The sequence below is a fragment of the Microtus pennsylvanicus genome, chromosome 7 (assembly GCF_037038515.1).
Source record: "Microtus pennsylvanicus isolate mMicPen1 chromosome 7, mMicPen1.hap1, whole genome shotgun sequence".
Taxonomy (NCBI): domain Eukaryota; kingdom Metazoa; phylum Chordata; class Mammalia; order Rodentia; family Cricetidae; genus Microtus; species Microtus pennsylvanicus.
Window position 1 is genome coordinate 39,996,174 of NC_134585.1, and position 13,361 is coordinate 40,009,534.

Genomic DNA, 13,361 nt, shown 5'->3' on the forward strand with positions numbered 1-13,361 from the left:
TTATTTTCCAGAATTAAACAATTAAATGATTAAATTTAAGATTTACAATTGTGTGTTTTACTTAAGAATGAAAGTATATTCACACCAGGTGGTGATGGTGCATACCTTTAATCCCAGCACTCCAGAGGAAAAGGCAAGTATGTCTTTGTTCAAGGCCAGCCTGCTCTAGGAGAGCTAGTTCCAGGACAGGCTTGAACAGGCTCGAAAGCTAGAGGGAAACCCAGGCTCAAAAAACAAACAAAAATTTAAATAAAAAACAATGAAATGACTGGGTGATGGTGGTGCACGCTTTGCTTTTAATCCCAGCACTTGTAAACTGTGAATTCAGGCCCAGCCTGGTCTACAAGAGCTGGTTCCAGGACAGGTTCCAAAGCTGCAGAGAAACTCTGTCTCAAAAAAAAAAAAAAAAAAGAAGCAAGTATATTTACATATATTAGTTTAATTACATATAATAAAATATAATAAAGAATGAGGAGGCAAAGGGGATAAATAGTACAATGTGGATGTAAATATGAGCAAAATATATTTATATGTATGTATGTAAATATATAATGAATCCCATTATTTTATATAACAACTAAAATCATCAATAAAAATACCATATGTGTATATTAGCTACATATATATAATATTTCGTAAGTGTTATAATACAATTGTATTGTTGTAGTTTATTTTAAATGAAATTTGTAGTTTATATGATTTTAGATTTTTGTTTGAGTATCAATTAATATTTACTGTATTCATCTGTCCTGTCCCTATATAAGACAAGCCATACCCATTCCCTCCCCCCTTCTACATAGGCAAGCAAACCTTCCTTTCACTTCCAGTCTGTGCTCTCTTCCTTTTTCATCTCCCTCTCAAAAAGGTAGATTTCCTTTTCCTCTCCTCTCTCCCTTCTCTCTCTCTCTTTCTCTCTCTTTCTCTCTTTCTTTCTCTCTCTCTCTCTCTCTCTCTCTCTCTCTGTATTTCTCTTTCGCTCTCTCTCTTTGCTCATCTTTCCTCTTCCCCCTTCTCCCTCCCTTTCCCCATTCCCCTTCCCTTCAATAACTTGCTAAATAAATACCCAACCTCACTCTGCATGTCATGTCTATCCCTCTCTGTCTCATCCACCCTGGCTACTCGTGGAGCTGACCTGCCATTGTCTGTCACCCACTTTGCAGCTCCCTGCCCTGCTACCCACTGCAGCCACCCCTCGGGGACCTACAACATTTTACTTTTACCATTACATTGCTGTTCATGATTCAGCCAAGCTTTCTCCACATTTGGGTGGGCTAACTGAGGACGTTTCCACATGTCCTGGGCTCAGGAAATGGGTTTCTTTACAACACCCTCACTTTCTGTCTGCCTGAATGCTCACCTCTATGCATACCAGCAACTTCGGTGGTGAGTTTTCCCCTTCCAATCAGCCAACCACAGCCTTCATGGCTATGGTGGATCCCTTTGCTGACATTCATCTTTGGTTGCTTTCCATAGCTAAAAACGTGATTGGATGACCCAGGGTAGGCCACCCACGCTAGCACTGCACGTGCTGAGCAGTTCATTCGCTTTGGGTCCAGGGTCCCTCGAATTTTCTCTCCCTTTTCTTTTCCTTTTCCTTCAGACCACTCATAAGTGGCCCCTGCCCTGAGAGACTTCTCGGAGGATCCTCTAGCCTCTCTGGTTTCTGAGTTACCTAGATGGGTGCTAGTTGTCTTTATTTACAACCTACCTGCAGAGATGAGACATTCTTCTACAGGCCTGAGGTGTTCATTCACTGTCTTTGTGGGTTTTCATAGTTTCAGCTATGGAATATAAACTCTCTAATTATCAGCCACCCACCTGTAAATGCACTGTCAGGTGTCCTTCAGGTCAACTTTATTTATTTTTATTTTTACTTTTGCTGAGCAGCCCCTTCCCCACCTGTCTGAAATGCTCTTTTCCTCTCCCTCTGATTCTTTCTATTCTATCCCTGACACTGCTACCACTGGTCTTGCAGAAACCTTAATTCCAGTTTTTTCTCCCCTCCATGATTGTGGCATGGTGGTTAGGCAACAGGGAGCATCATACCTCTATGATTCTTTTGCTATTATATTTAAAACTCCTGTGGCCCCAAAAAAGTGTCTTCTCCATACAACACATGACTGCCGCCATTTTTACTGAGGTCAGGGGATCTCACCACCATTTTAACTGATGGCCAGGTCACATGACCTGGTCCCACCATCTTTACTGAAGTATACCATGCCTGGTCCCCCAATTTACTAATGTTTTTGTCTCTAAATTCCTCTTGCTGACTCAGCTACATAATGTGTTCTGTGCAGTGGCATGCCTTTGAAAGGGCACACCAAGAACATCCACTTCACCCAATTCCTGTTTAATGTGTGTGTACATGCATACACATGACTTAAATACATCTATGTTTACTATTAAATGTTATTGTTGTCTGCCCATTGTATCTCATTCCAGACTACAAAGCAATAAGTCTCATATTTTAAATTGGTATGTACTTTTAAGTCTCTTAGTCCAGCCCAGTTTACCTGTTAAATTGAGAACCAGTACAGATAAGCTCATACCCAGTTCTTCAGGCATATTCTTTACTGTAGTATATCTCATCTATATCTGGTAAACAGCCCTCAGCTGCTAGAGATCTGGAGAATATGGCATTTAAATATTTAATTATTAAAAGACATTTCATAACAAAGAAGAGACAGGTTGAGTTCTAGAAGCAGCACTCTATTTCCTCCAAAGAAGACAGAAGACAAACAGGTACGAAACAACGTCTATCCATAATTCATTTCAGCTGCCAAGTGCTGACCACTGGGCAAAACTACCTTTCATATAAACTGAAGATGTCCAGATAGTAGACAGAATCCCTGTAATCGACAGTTTAGCTGCTCAGGTCAAGGCAGGCTTGTCTTCCTACAGAAGATCCGCAAGATCTTCTGAAGCCTGGCAAGCTCTGTACCTACAGTGTTTTATTTTTACCATTACATTTACTTCGTTCATAGTTCTATAATCTGTATAAAACTAAAATATAAGAAATAAAACTTTTATCTACTTATATCATAAATGTCAAAAATATTGACATTTTTATGTTACTGTTTTTAATTAGAATATCCTTTTTATATGTATAGCCTTAAATTTATGCTGAAACAGAAGAAAAATAAAAAAAACTGCCCTGTTTTCAAGTTGAAGCTGTACATTTTTTTTTGGCTATAAAAATTAAAATCATTTGCTGGTTCTATATGACAAATTCATATAGTTCTTTGTGTTATAAAAATTTTATAATGTTACATTTATTAAAATTATTTAAGCCTTACCTGAGCTACTTCACAGTGCAGGCTCCAACTGCTATGCTGTTCCATTCAGTTATTGCATAGTTCATGTGGCTGAAGCTGCCAAATGGCAGGGCTCAGTAAAAAGCAAAATGAGGCTATCATGAGATCAGAAGTGACAATTTCCAAGAAGAATTGTTGTCCACGTCCATTACAGGGCTTCACAGGACCATGTAATTAGGAACCTCATAAATTATTGACACTGTTTTCTTAAGTTTCATGACTTTTGTTCAGGTTAGTTGGTTGATCATAGACAATTACTTCATTTCTAAATCAATTTTTCATTGACAAGAATTAGCATCACATAAATTGTAAAGCTCCTCAAAAAAACAACAGATTAAAACAATGGTATTTAATACAAAGGATGAGAGAGAAGAGTGAAAGGTGATTCCAATTTCCTAGCCTGGCTCCTTTGTTAACAGGGTATTGGGGACCAGCCTCCACAAAAGTACCTCCCACCAGGGTAGAGATGTGGGGATTTAGAAATATAGTTAAGAATATGAAGATATGAATGAAAATAATAAAATGGAGAAGTATACACGATATTATTGGGAGGGGATTCCAGTGAGTACTGAAAATCCACCCACATTTAATTTCCAATTGCTTAAAATATCCTTGAAGCCAAAAGGTAGGAGTAAGACAAATAACAGCATTAACATGATACAAAGAAATGAACATACCAATTGAAAGTCGCAGGCTACATTCATAGGTAAACATTCTGTTACCAGAACAAAACAAGTCACACTCACGTTTTAGACCAAAACATCCTGTGGGCAAACCACTCCCTGGGTGAAATCCAAAGTTATATCCATAAGGAGAACTGGAATTTGGTTGGATCTTTAGACTCTTATGTGATGTAGGAACTACTTCTCTATTCCCAAAGTACAAGGGCTGGCTATTAGCCACACCTGTTGGCAATAACCTTGAGAGAGCAGGACTTTCTGCTCTATACCTAGGTGGGATCTTTGTTTAAGGTAGAAGCACTATAACCTTAAAGGAACTAAAGGTAATTTGTAACCTTTGGTCAATGTGGAAATAGGTTCACATTTCTGAGCCTCCACAGTGGGGTCTCACAGGTCCTCGTGTCAACACAGAAGATTCTGAAAAAGCAACAAAATTTTAGTTTTTCTCATTTTAGTTGAGGAAAAAGGAAGGTGGCCAGCAATCGCTGCAAGTAAAATTTTTTATATAAAATTATAATATAGAAATGAAGCCCTGGGGTAGAGGCATGGTTGCCTTATGACTTCTTGTCTTTAAGTTTGATCTTTACTGCTGACCAAAACAAACAAACAAAAAAAACCCCAAAAACAGTGAATTAAAATCTATCTAATGCTCACATGCATCTGCAGAGTGAAGTCCAAGTTCCAATTGTCAGTATTAGGAGTGTGGTGTACTGCATGAGTACATAGATACAGAGGAAGAGGAAAAGTATGGCAGAGTTTTTTGAACTGTGACATGTCTTGAACTGGGGAGCTCAACTGAAGAATTAGATTCTTTAGATTTCCCTATGGCTGAAACCCTCGAGAAACATTCTTGATTGCTGACTGATAAAGGGGGATTCAGTGTAATGATTCAGTCACACAACATGGCAAAAGAGCCTAATGGCTCCAGAAACTTAAAGGACCCCACGTGGCCCATGGGCACCATGGTTGGATCATCTACGTATGACACAGGTGCATGAGCCGTTGATGGAGGAAGGTCATTGGATAATAAAGAAACTGCCTTGGCCCATTTTATTGTTTAGAACATAGGTGGGTGGAGTAAACAGAACAGAATGCTGGGAGGAAGAGGAAGTGAAGGGAGCAGAGGGTCATGCTCCCCTCTCCTGGGTAGACACATGAAGCTCAGACCCAGGATGGATGTAGGCTAGAATAATTCCCGGTAAGACTGATGCTACACAGATTATTAGAGTTGGGTTGATCCAGATATGAGAATTAGCCTATAAGGGCTAGAGTTAATGGGCCAAGCAGTGTTTAAAAGAATACAGTGTCCGTGTAATTATTTCGAGGCATAAGCTAGCAGGCAGCTGGGGTGCTGGGGACTCAGCCCCACCGCTCCTATTACTACACCCTCTGATAAACTTCTAAGCTAGTTTGTTCCTTGTTTCTTATTTTCTTCTCATTCATGCCAGGTAATTCCACCCAGTTCACAGTGTGCGGTTCTATCCCTGGGCGGGTGAGCATGGGCGGGATAACAAAGGTCTCTGAGCAAAGGATAGGAGACAAGATAGTAAGGAACAGTAAATACCCAGTGAAAAAGTAAGCCTTAGAGGTATACATGAAAAACCTTCTACCTTGACTATTAAACATATGTAAAGCAATGATTATTGTCTTTTTTAGGAAATGCTAAATGAAAAAGGAAAAGTAACTTATAATGCACACCTTACAGCACATATGGCAATTTAAGTTTCAGATGCATGAATCATTTACATGGTGAGACATACCACATGGAGATTAGTGTCATTGACAAACACTAAATAAAGTCTTTTTCATATTTATAAGGTATTTCCAAATACATATGTATAAATGTATATAGAAAGATATAAAAGATATCCTCTATTATATTGTTAAAAGTGTTCTTTTTAATACCTTTATGAAGCACAATAGTTTTAAGTTACACAGTTTGAGATAAAATATCAACAATTATAAAATGACATTTCAACCCAAAGATAAACAAACAAAACAATGTATGAAGTATATTCAAAATTCTAAGTTAAAAAATCTACATTATATGTGAAGTGCTTCTGACGTTTTTCATGTAGTTCCTCTTTATTTGAAAGAGAAAGATGCGGATAAAAGATCTCATCAGATTTTCACACTGTCAGCGAGACTTACTCCTGCAAGGAAGATATAAACTCTCTATTGAATGTTAGCAATTCAAGTATTCTTTTGAATTACAACATGTTCAAACCCGACAAAAATCTAATGCTACTTCTCTGAACTGGATTCATTCTAGTAATTCTCCAAAATACCTTTATGAGGGCAGATGATGTAGTGTAGTAACCAAGACATAATGTTTCCTCGATGGTGTTCAGGTACTAAAATAAGAATGATAGAGAGTGACTGCCCATCCTACCTTGCCTGAAGTCATAATGTTCTGGTTTTTATTGGGCTTTGAAAGTCTGCTGTGTCTAAAGTGAGCATCATGTCTTCTATTATGGAACACTGGCATAAGGTTTTGATTCTAAGTTTGCTTTGATGATGTCTGAGAAGTCTTGAAGCTAATTTAGATTGTTCACTAAACATTTATATTTGACACTATAATTAGCTTTCATATTTTAAAAATATTATGTAGCTAAAAGAAGTTTACTATTGCTGTAATTTGAGTAAGAAAATCTTCTAATAACTAAATAATTTAACATTATGGAAGAAACATATTTTTTATTCTAGCATATATTTATTTAAGAGACATATTTTATTCTAGCATATATTTATTTAAGAGACATATTTTTTATTCTAGCATATATTTATTTAAGAGACAATTTATTGAATCCTGAACTAATCAGTTAAGTGAGTAAAGAAATTACAGCATCACTCCTGAGAGAAAGCTGATTACCTTATGGTAAAGTTACCAGAAAGGAAAAGGAAGGTGAGGACCATTCACTAAAATGTTACAGCTGGTAAGCATGTATTCTGCCCATTACTATTGGATCAGTTGATAAGTTCAAGATTCTTTGAGAAATTAGTAATCAAAGGAGGATTCAAATAAACTAACCTGAAAGCAGGTCTGGAAATTTAAACCTGAAATCAGTGTACCACTACACAATTTTACTCAACAACCAAACTCTAGCTACTGTGGTCCATTTGTTTCAAGGTTTAACAAACTATGGAATTTGATAGAATGACATTTTCTCCTGATATTTCTCCTATTTCTGACACCATTATACATTTTGCATATTTCTAAAATTGCCTTGAAAGTCACCAATTTTCATAATAGAATCATTTTAAAAAATTTACAATTTATAATGCTTCAATGTAATTAAAGCAATTAGGAGAAAAAAAAAGGATGCTCATTAGTGGGACATTACCCTTACCTGTAAAGAAACTGAGGAAAGTCTGTGGTATGTGAGACTCCCCTAAAAATAATTTTGTTTATTAAAGGAAAGAATGCAGAGTAAGATCAACTGAAGTATAGAGGCACAGTCCAAAGTCTAGGAAATTTTCAACTGCAGAGATTTGTTGTCCTAATTTATGGCATCAGGATGCACATTCTGTACTTGACTGTGACAAGATGCATGAAGTATTGCCAATAATATGTCTTATTTTAGACTTATTTCTGCAGAGGTCAACACCAAGGCATCATTTCTTATGGTCCAGATGAGTGGTTGTGCTCGACTTTTGGGTTAGATGACATTTTGTCACCTAATCTTTAACTATTCATTACAATGTTGGTCAATCTAAAACAGTCGGTTTTCACCCTAGGTGTTATCTGATGTGTAACTTTTCATTGTAGAAGAACATATATTTTAATATTTACACCAACCTGTTCATGACTGTATCAAGTAAGACTGGAAACCAAAAGAGTTATAAATAAATACAGTTTTTTTTTGTTTTCTTGTAAAAATGTATACTATAATAATCATTCTTTCCTCCATGTGTCTCTGTGACATTTTCTTAGCTCTTGTCCAATCTCTATTAATTTGGGGATTAAAAAAATCTCTTTCCTAGACATATAGATTTCATTTCAGTGTTTCAGTGAATTGAAGAATCATGAGTGACTTTCCTATACAACCCAGATTGATACTAAAAATTAGAAATAACTACAAAATTGCCTTAATCATTGTAAATCTTTTAATCTAGTTATTTACAATGTGCATTTTATGATTTATTAGATATGCATTATTTATTAGTATGATTGCTATAATATAGTCCATAATATTGAGCTAAATTCTACTTTTACATTTTAACATTCACCTATAAACTGACAAATTTTCTACTCTTTTTTTAACAACCTCCTCAGCTTCTGGTAACAACTACTCTATTCCATTTTAAATTCATTTTACAATAACTTCTTATTTCTATTTTATTTTTGTATATAAATGTTTATGCATGTGTTTGGGTAAATAACTAAATACCTGCACAAACCCTTGATTATCATATAGAATGCCAAATATACAGAAAAGAAACACTATTAATACATAAAAATTATTTTCGTTTTTTTAAAAACCACTACTATTTCTATTCTGGTGAGGAGTAAGAACATGGAAGGTCACTTTTTGATATTTATTTGTCATAATATAAAGCTAACAGAAGCTGTTGGGCAGACAAGGAAAGCTTGCGTCTTTATGATATACCACTCTCAATGTACTAATATTTCAAATATGCTGAAATAAAGTTATTAGCTAATACTTAAGGCAATATATTTCTCGTTTACAAAACTGCACAAAGTGGATAAAGAAAGGCTCCAGCATATGGTTAGAACCTTACATAGAGAGAGTTCCTTGCCTTTGAACTTGTCTTTGTTTGGCATGCTGAGATTTTATTAGCAACCAAGGGTCGTACACAATAGTTAGACTGAGGAGGAATAGGAAGTATACTTTCTTTCAGTCTATGCATGCATGTGAATGTAAAAGAGCAAAGGAAATAAGGAATCTGCATGACATCTTGACAAGTGAAGAGTTTGGATGCTGCTCAATTCAGGGGATTAAAAATAGAAAGTAAAAATCTGGGTACTTATTTTCTTAGAGGTATACCTCTGTGTTCCTTGGAAAGTCTTCTGTTTTTCAAAGATACATTTGAGGGCATTCCTATGGAGGGTCAGTGGGTAGAAAAACTGGGGCAAATGAAATCAAGACATTAATTTATACAAGAGAGTCCTTTATTCAAACTTCCAAATTGTAGAGCTAAGGTCATCATTGCAGACCACAATGGTTTTTTATCCTGTCACTTGCATTATTTTTAATAAAATGCTGATTGGCCAGTAGACAGTCAAGAAGTAGAGGCAGGGCAATGAGAATTCTGGGAATAGGGATATTTCAGTCTTCAGTCATCACCCAGACACAGAAGAAGCCAGACAAGATGTGACTGCCTCGCCCAAAAAGGTACCAAGCAACAATGGCTAACATAGATAAGAATAATGGGCTAGTTTAATATGTAAGAACTGATTAATAAGAAACCTGAACTAATAGGCCAACTGGTTTATAATTAATGTAGACTTCTGTGTGTTTTCTTTGGGACTGAACGACTACAGAATAGGGTGGGACAGAAACCTCTGTCAACACCATTTTTTTTTTTTTAAAAAAAGCCGTATACTAAATTTTCTCATTTGTCAAGGAAATATTTCTTTTTCTTCTAGAAGAAAAAATAAGAAAGAAGAAATTATTTTCTACAGTGTACCACTTTTCTGTTACAATTGTTTTATGTTAATTATTTTTCAAAAGCATAAAAGCCAGACATGATTTCTAATCAGACTATTACATACAATGGATTATTCTTTAAAAAATTTAAACAAGATTTTTTTACGGATGGTAACAATCATATTTTCTATCATTGTCTTGCAAGCACACACAACACACATATGATCTTCTTAGAAATTCATACCTAGTGTATGATATTACTCTTTCTAAAAATGAGTGATAAACAAACAATATTTCTGTATTTTAGGTGGCAGTTAATAATATAAAATATGCATCCATAATCCATACAGTATGCAAATGTTCATTTTTAATATGTAATTTTTATATATCATTGAGCAACTTGGACATCATATACTTTGGACATTGGACATTTGTTTAACCTTTTTGGGCCTCAGAATTATTTATGTAAAAGTCTCATATAAAATTCTTGTATAGCTCAAAACAGGAAAGAATAATACAGGTTAGAAATTTCTTTATACTTAATTTCAAATCTATAATGCCTTTTCTATATGTTTATTTGATTTCAGGCCCATTGGCCCAAAATGTAAACAATTTAGAGAACTAAAATTTAAGACAAATGGCTGATTTTGAGTAAATAAAAATTTCTGATCTTATTACCTGGGCTATTGCCTTATTTTTCTTTCAACTGGTAACTGCTATGATTCCCTACCCATCTATCTGATCTACTATATAGGTTAAAACACTCCATAAATCTTATATCCATATGTCCAAAGCTCCTTTGTGATTAGCTTATAGAAATTTTAGCTTATATGTCAACCTATGCAATGTCAGTAACCTTAGAAATGTACATAAAAATACTGGACACACTAATATTAAAGGAACCTCCAATTACCATTCACATCCGGGCAAATTTGCACTACCCTCTGGAAGAACTTCTTCACATCACCTTTATGTAGTGTATATTAATATCAATTGCCTCGTTGGAGAGGAAACATTTTTTAAAAAAAGACAATGAGAAGCCCTGCTTTAAATTTTCTCCGTGGACATTTATTCTTCGGGATGAAGTGAAGGGATGTTTTTATATACTGAGTTTCCTGTGATTATTTGCATGACTATCAGGAAGTATTTTGCTATTATTTTAAATCAAGTTTTCCTCTGTAAGCAGTGGAAAAAACCATTGATTTCTTGGAGAGGTCCTTCTCCATATATAGAGCAAAAATATTCGTGGATAACCTGAAGGTTGTTATCAAGCACCTAGTAAAAAAATTCATTATTAGAGCTACTCCATGGAAACCCTGGCATAATAAACTGAGAAGAATAAATCCTGATTACATTCTTCATTGATATTAAATTTATCATCCTGTATTTTAACATTCTAATTAATATTTTATAACCCTAAGTAGTAAATTTTAATTGTTCCATCTATTTTATCTCAATTTCTATTACATTCAATTAAATGATATAATAAAAGACAAAATATTGTAAGAAATTGCCATGAGATTTTTAAGAAAATTGTATTTAAATGGTGAACCATAAATGGAATAATTAAGGTTTTAAGACTCTATAGGTTTGAAACATGATATACTAGTATATAATAACATTGACAGGTATAATGTGTTTGTTTTATCATTATAATTATATATTGTAGCGAGTTAGAATTCTTAGAGGAAATGAAAACATAACAAAATGTTTCTTTCACTTAAAAGAAATAGAAACTTAACCATTACATATGGTAGATATGTGTGCTTACTTATAAATATACCTTTTATGTGTTTGTGTGTGTGTGTGTCTGTTTTTCTGTCTGTCTGTTTCTCTGTCTGCCAGCCTGTCTATCTGTTTGTGCATCTATCTAAATTTGACTGAGGGTTCCTTGTTTACAAATACAGAAAACAATGAAAGACCCTCCAAGAGTGTCTTTCCTCTGGGGAGACCCTTCCCAAGGAACAGCTAGACCACTTTTACAGATGCAAACAGCAAGAGGTTTATTCAGATACACAGGTACCTGGGGCGACAAAGTCTCTCGGAGGACTTGTGTGCCTTCAGGTCGGGGTAATGGGTTTATATATGTTTTGGGGAGCAAAAAGCGCGGTACAGAAGCGAGAAGTGTAGTTACAGGGTTTTCATTGGTCAGTATGAATGTGGCCGAGTTCAGGTCGGGACAAGGTCCCTAGTTCCCGAGAATTCAGATATGGGCTGCCTTGGCTCTTATCTAGGGCAGACAGGGTGTCTTTCTCGGTATTCACAGTTCCTCCCCGCCTGGGACAGACGGCTCCCAGCCACATTCTCGGTATTCCCCGTTCCTCCCCCGGCCCAGCCACAGGTGTCTCTATCTCGTTTTGGCAGCTTCTGAACTGCCCTTTGTTCAAACCCTGAATATTCAGTACAAGCCTTGCAAAATGGCGTTACCGGTGCTAAGTTGTTTAACAAGCTGGGCAGGGGGTCTTTCATTTGGTGCTAAGCTGCTTAGCAAGCTGGACGGGGGTCTTTCAACAGTTACCAGAATACAGAAAATATTTTGCTAATTCAGGAAAATTCCTACAGTTACACTGTAAAAGTTTCCTATTTTAATAAAAAAAAAATATGAGGGTTGGCAAGATGACTCGGTAAGTAAGGGAAATTTCAACCAACACCAACAACAGAAATTTATGGTAGAAGGAGAGAATCATTCCTGCAAGTTGTTTTTTTGTCTCTGTGTGGTTTGAAGAATACCCAAACCAAAACTCATCTATTTGGGTGTGAAACTGTTGGGTATGCTAAAGAGATGTGGCCCAAGTGGAGGAAGCACTGCTTTGAGAATGCAGTTTGATATTTCAGAATCCCATACCAGCCCCAGTCTTTCTGCCCTGGGCCTGTAAATCAGGTCTGATAGCTCTCTATTACTCCCGTGCCGTTCCTGTGTGCTTTTCACCTTATGGTCATGGACTCTATTACCCTCTGCAAATATAAACTCCAAATTAAATGTTTTCTTTTTAAGATTTACCTTGGTCATGGTGTCTCTTCAAAGTAATAGTACAGTAACAAAAACAGCTTCCATGGGTCTGTTATGGTGTGTGTGCACACGAGTACAGACACATTTGTACACCCACCTAATTATATAAATGTACTAAATAAATTACCATTAAAGATGTAATTAATTATAAATGTATTTTAGAAGACTGGCAGGTTTTCTTTTCAATTCCTTGTAGATGTTTATTTTTCACAGATAAATTCTTGGAGGATGGATTTTATTCAATTTACTGTTTGTTCTTTTATGCAGGAAAACCACACTGGAAATATATGTGATCATTGCAAAATGCTTGAAGAGTTAATAAATTAACAAATTCTGTAAACAATGCCTCTGAGTCTTCTTTGTTTGTTATGCCATGCTGAATTTTCTTGGTTCAGTGTGTTTAAAAACTTACCGTTTCTGAATTCAGCATGAAGAAGATACCAACCATGACCTTGGAGAACAAACAGTTGTTCTCTGAAGAGCTGAAATGATTTGTTTACATCTTACTATAACTCACATAGTTTTTTGTTGTTGTTGTTTTGTTTTTTGTTTTTCGCGACAGGGTTTCTCTGTAGCTTTGGTTAATGAGAAGTACATGGTTGCTTTGTATTTAATAACTTTCAAGATAAATATTTTGCTTTTTTTCAAAATCATTGATGATCTTGAACTCAAAATCATTACAAGTATTTGTTGTAGGATAATTCCCACTGGGCTACACCTGGTCTGACTCCAGAGCACTAGCATC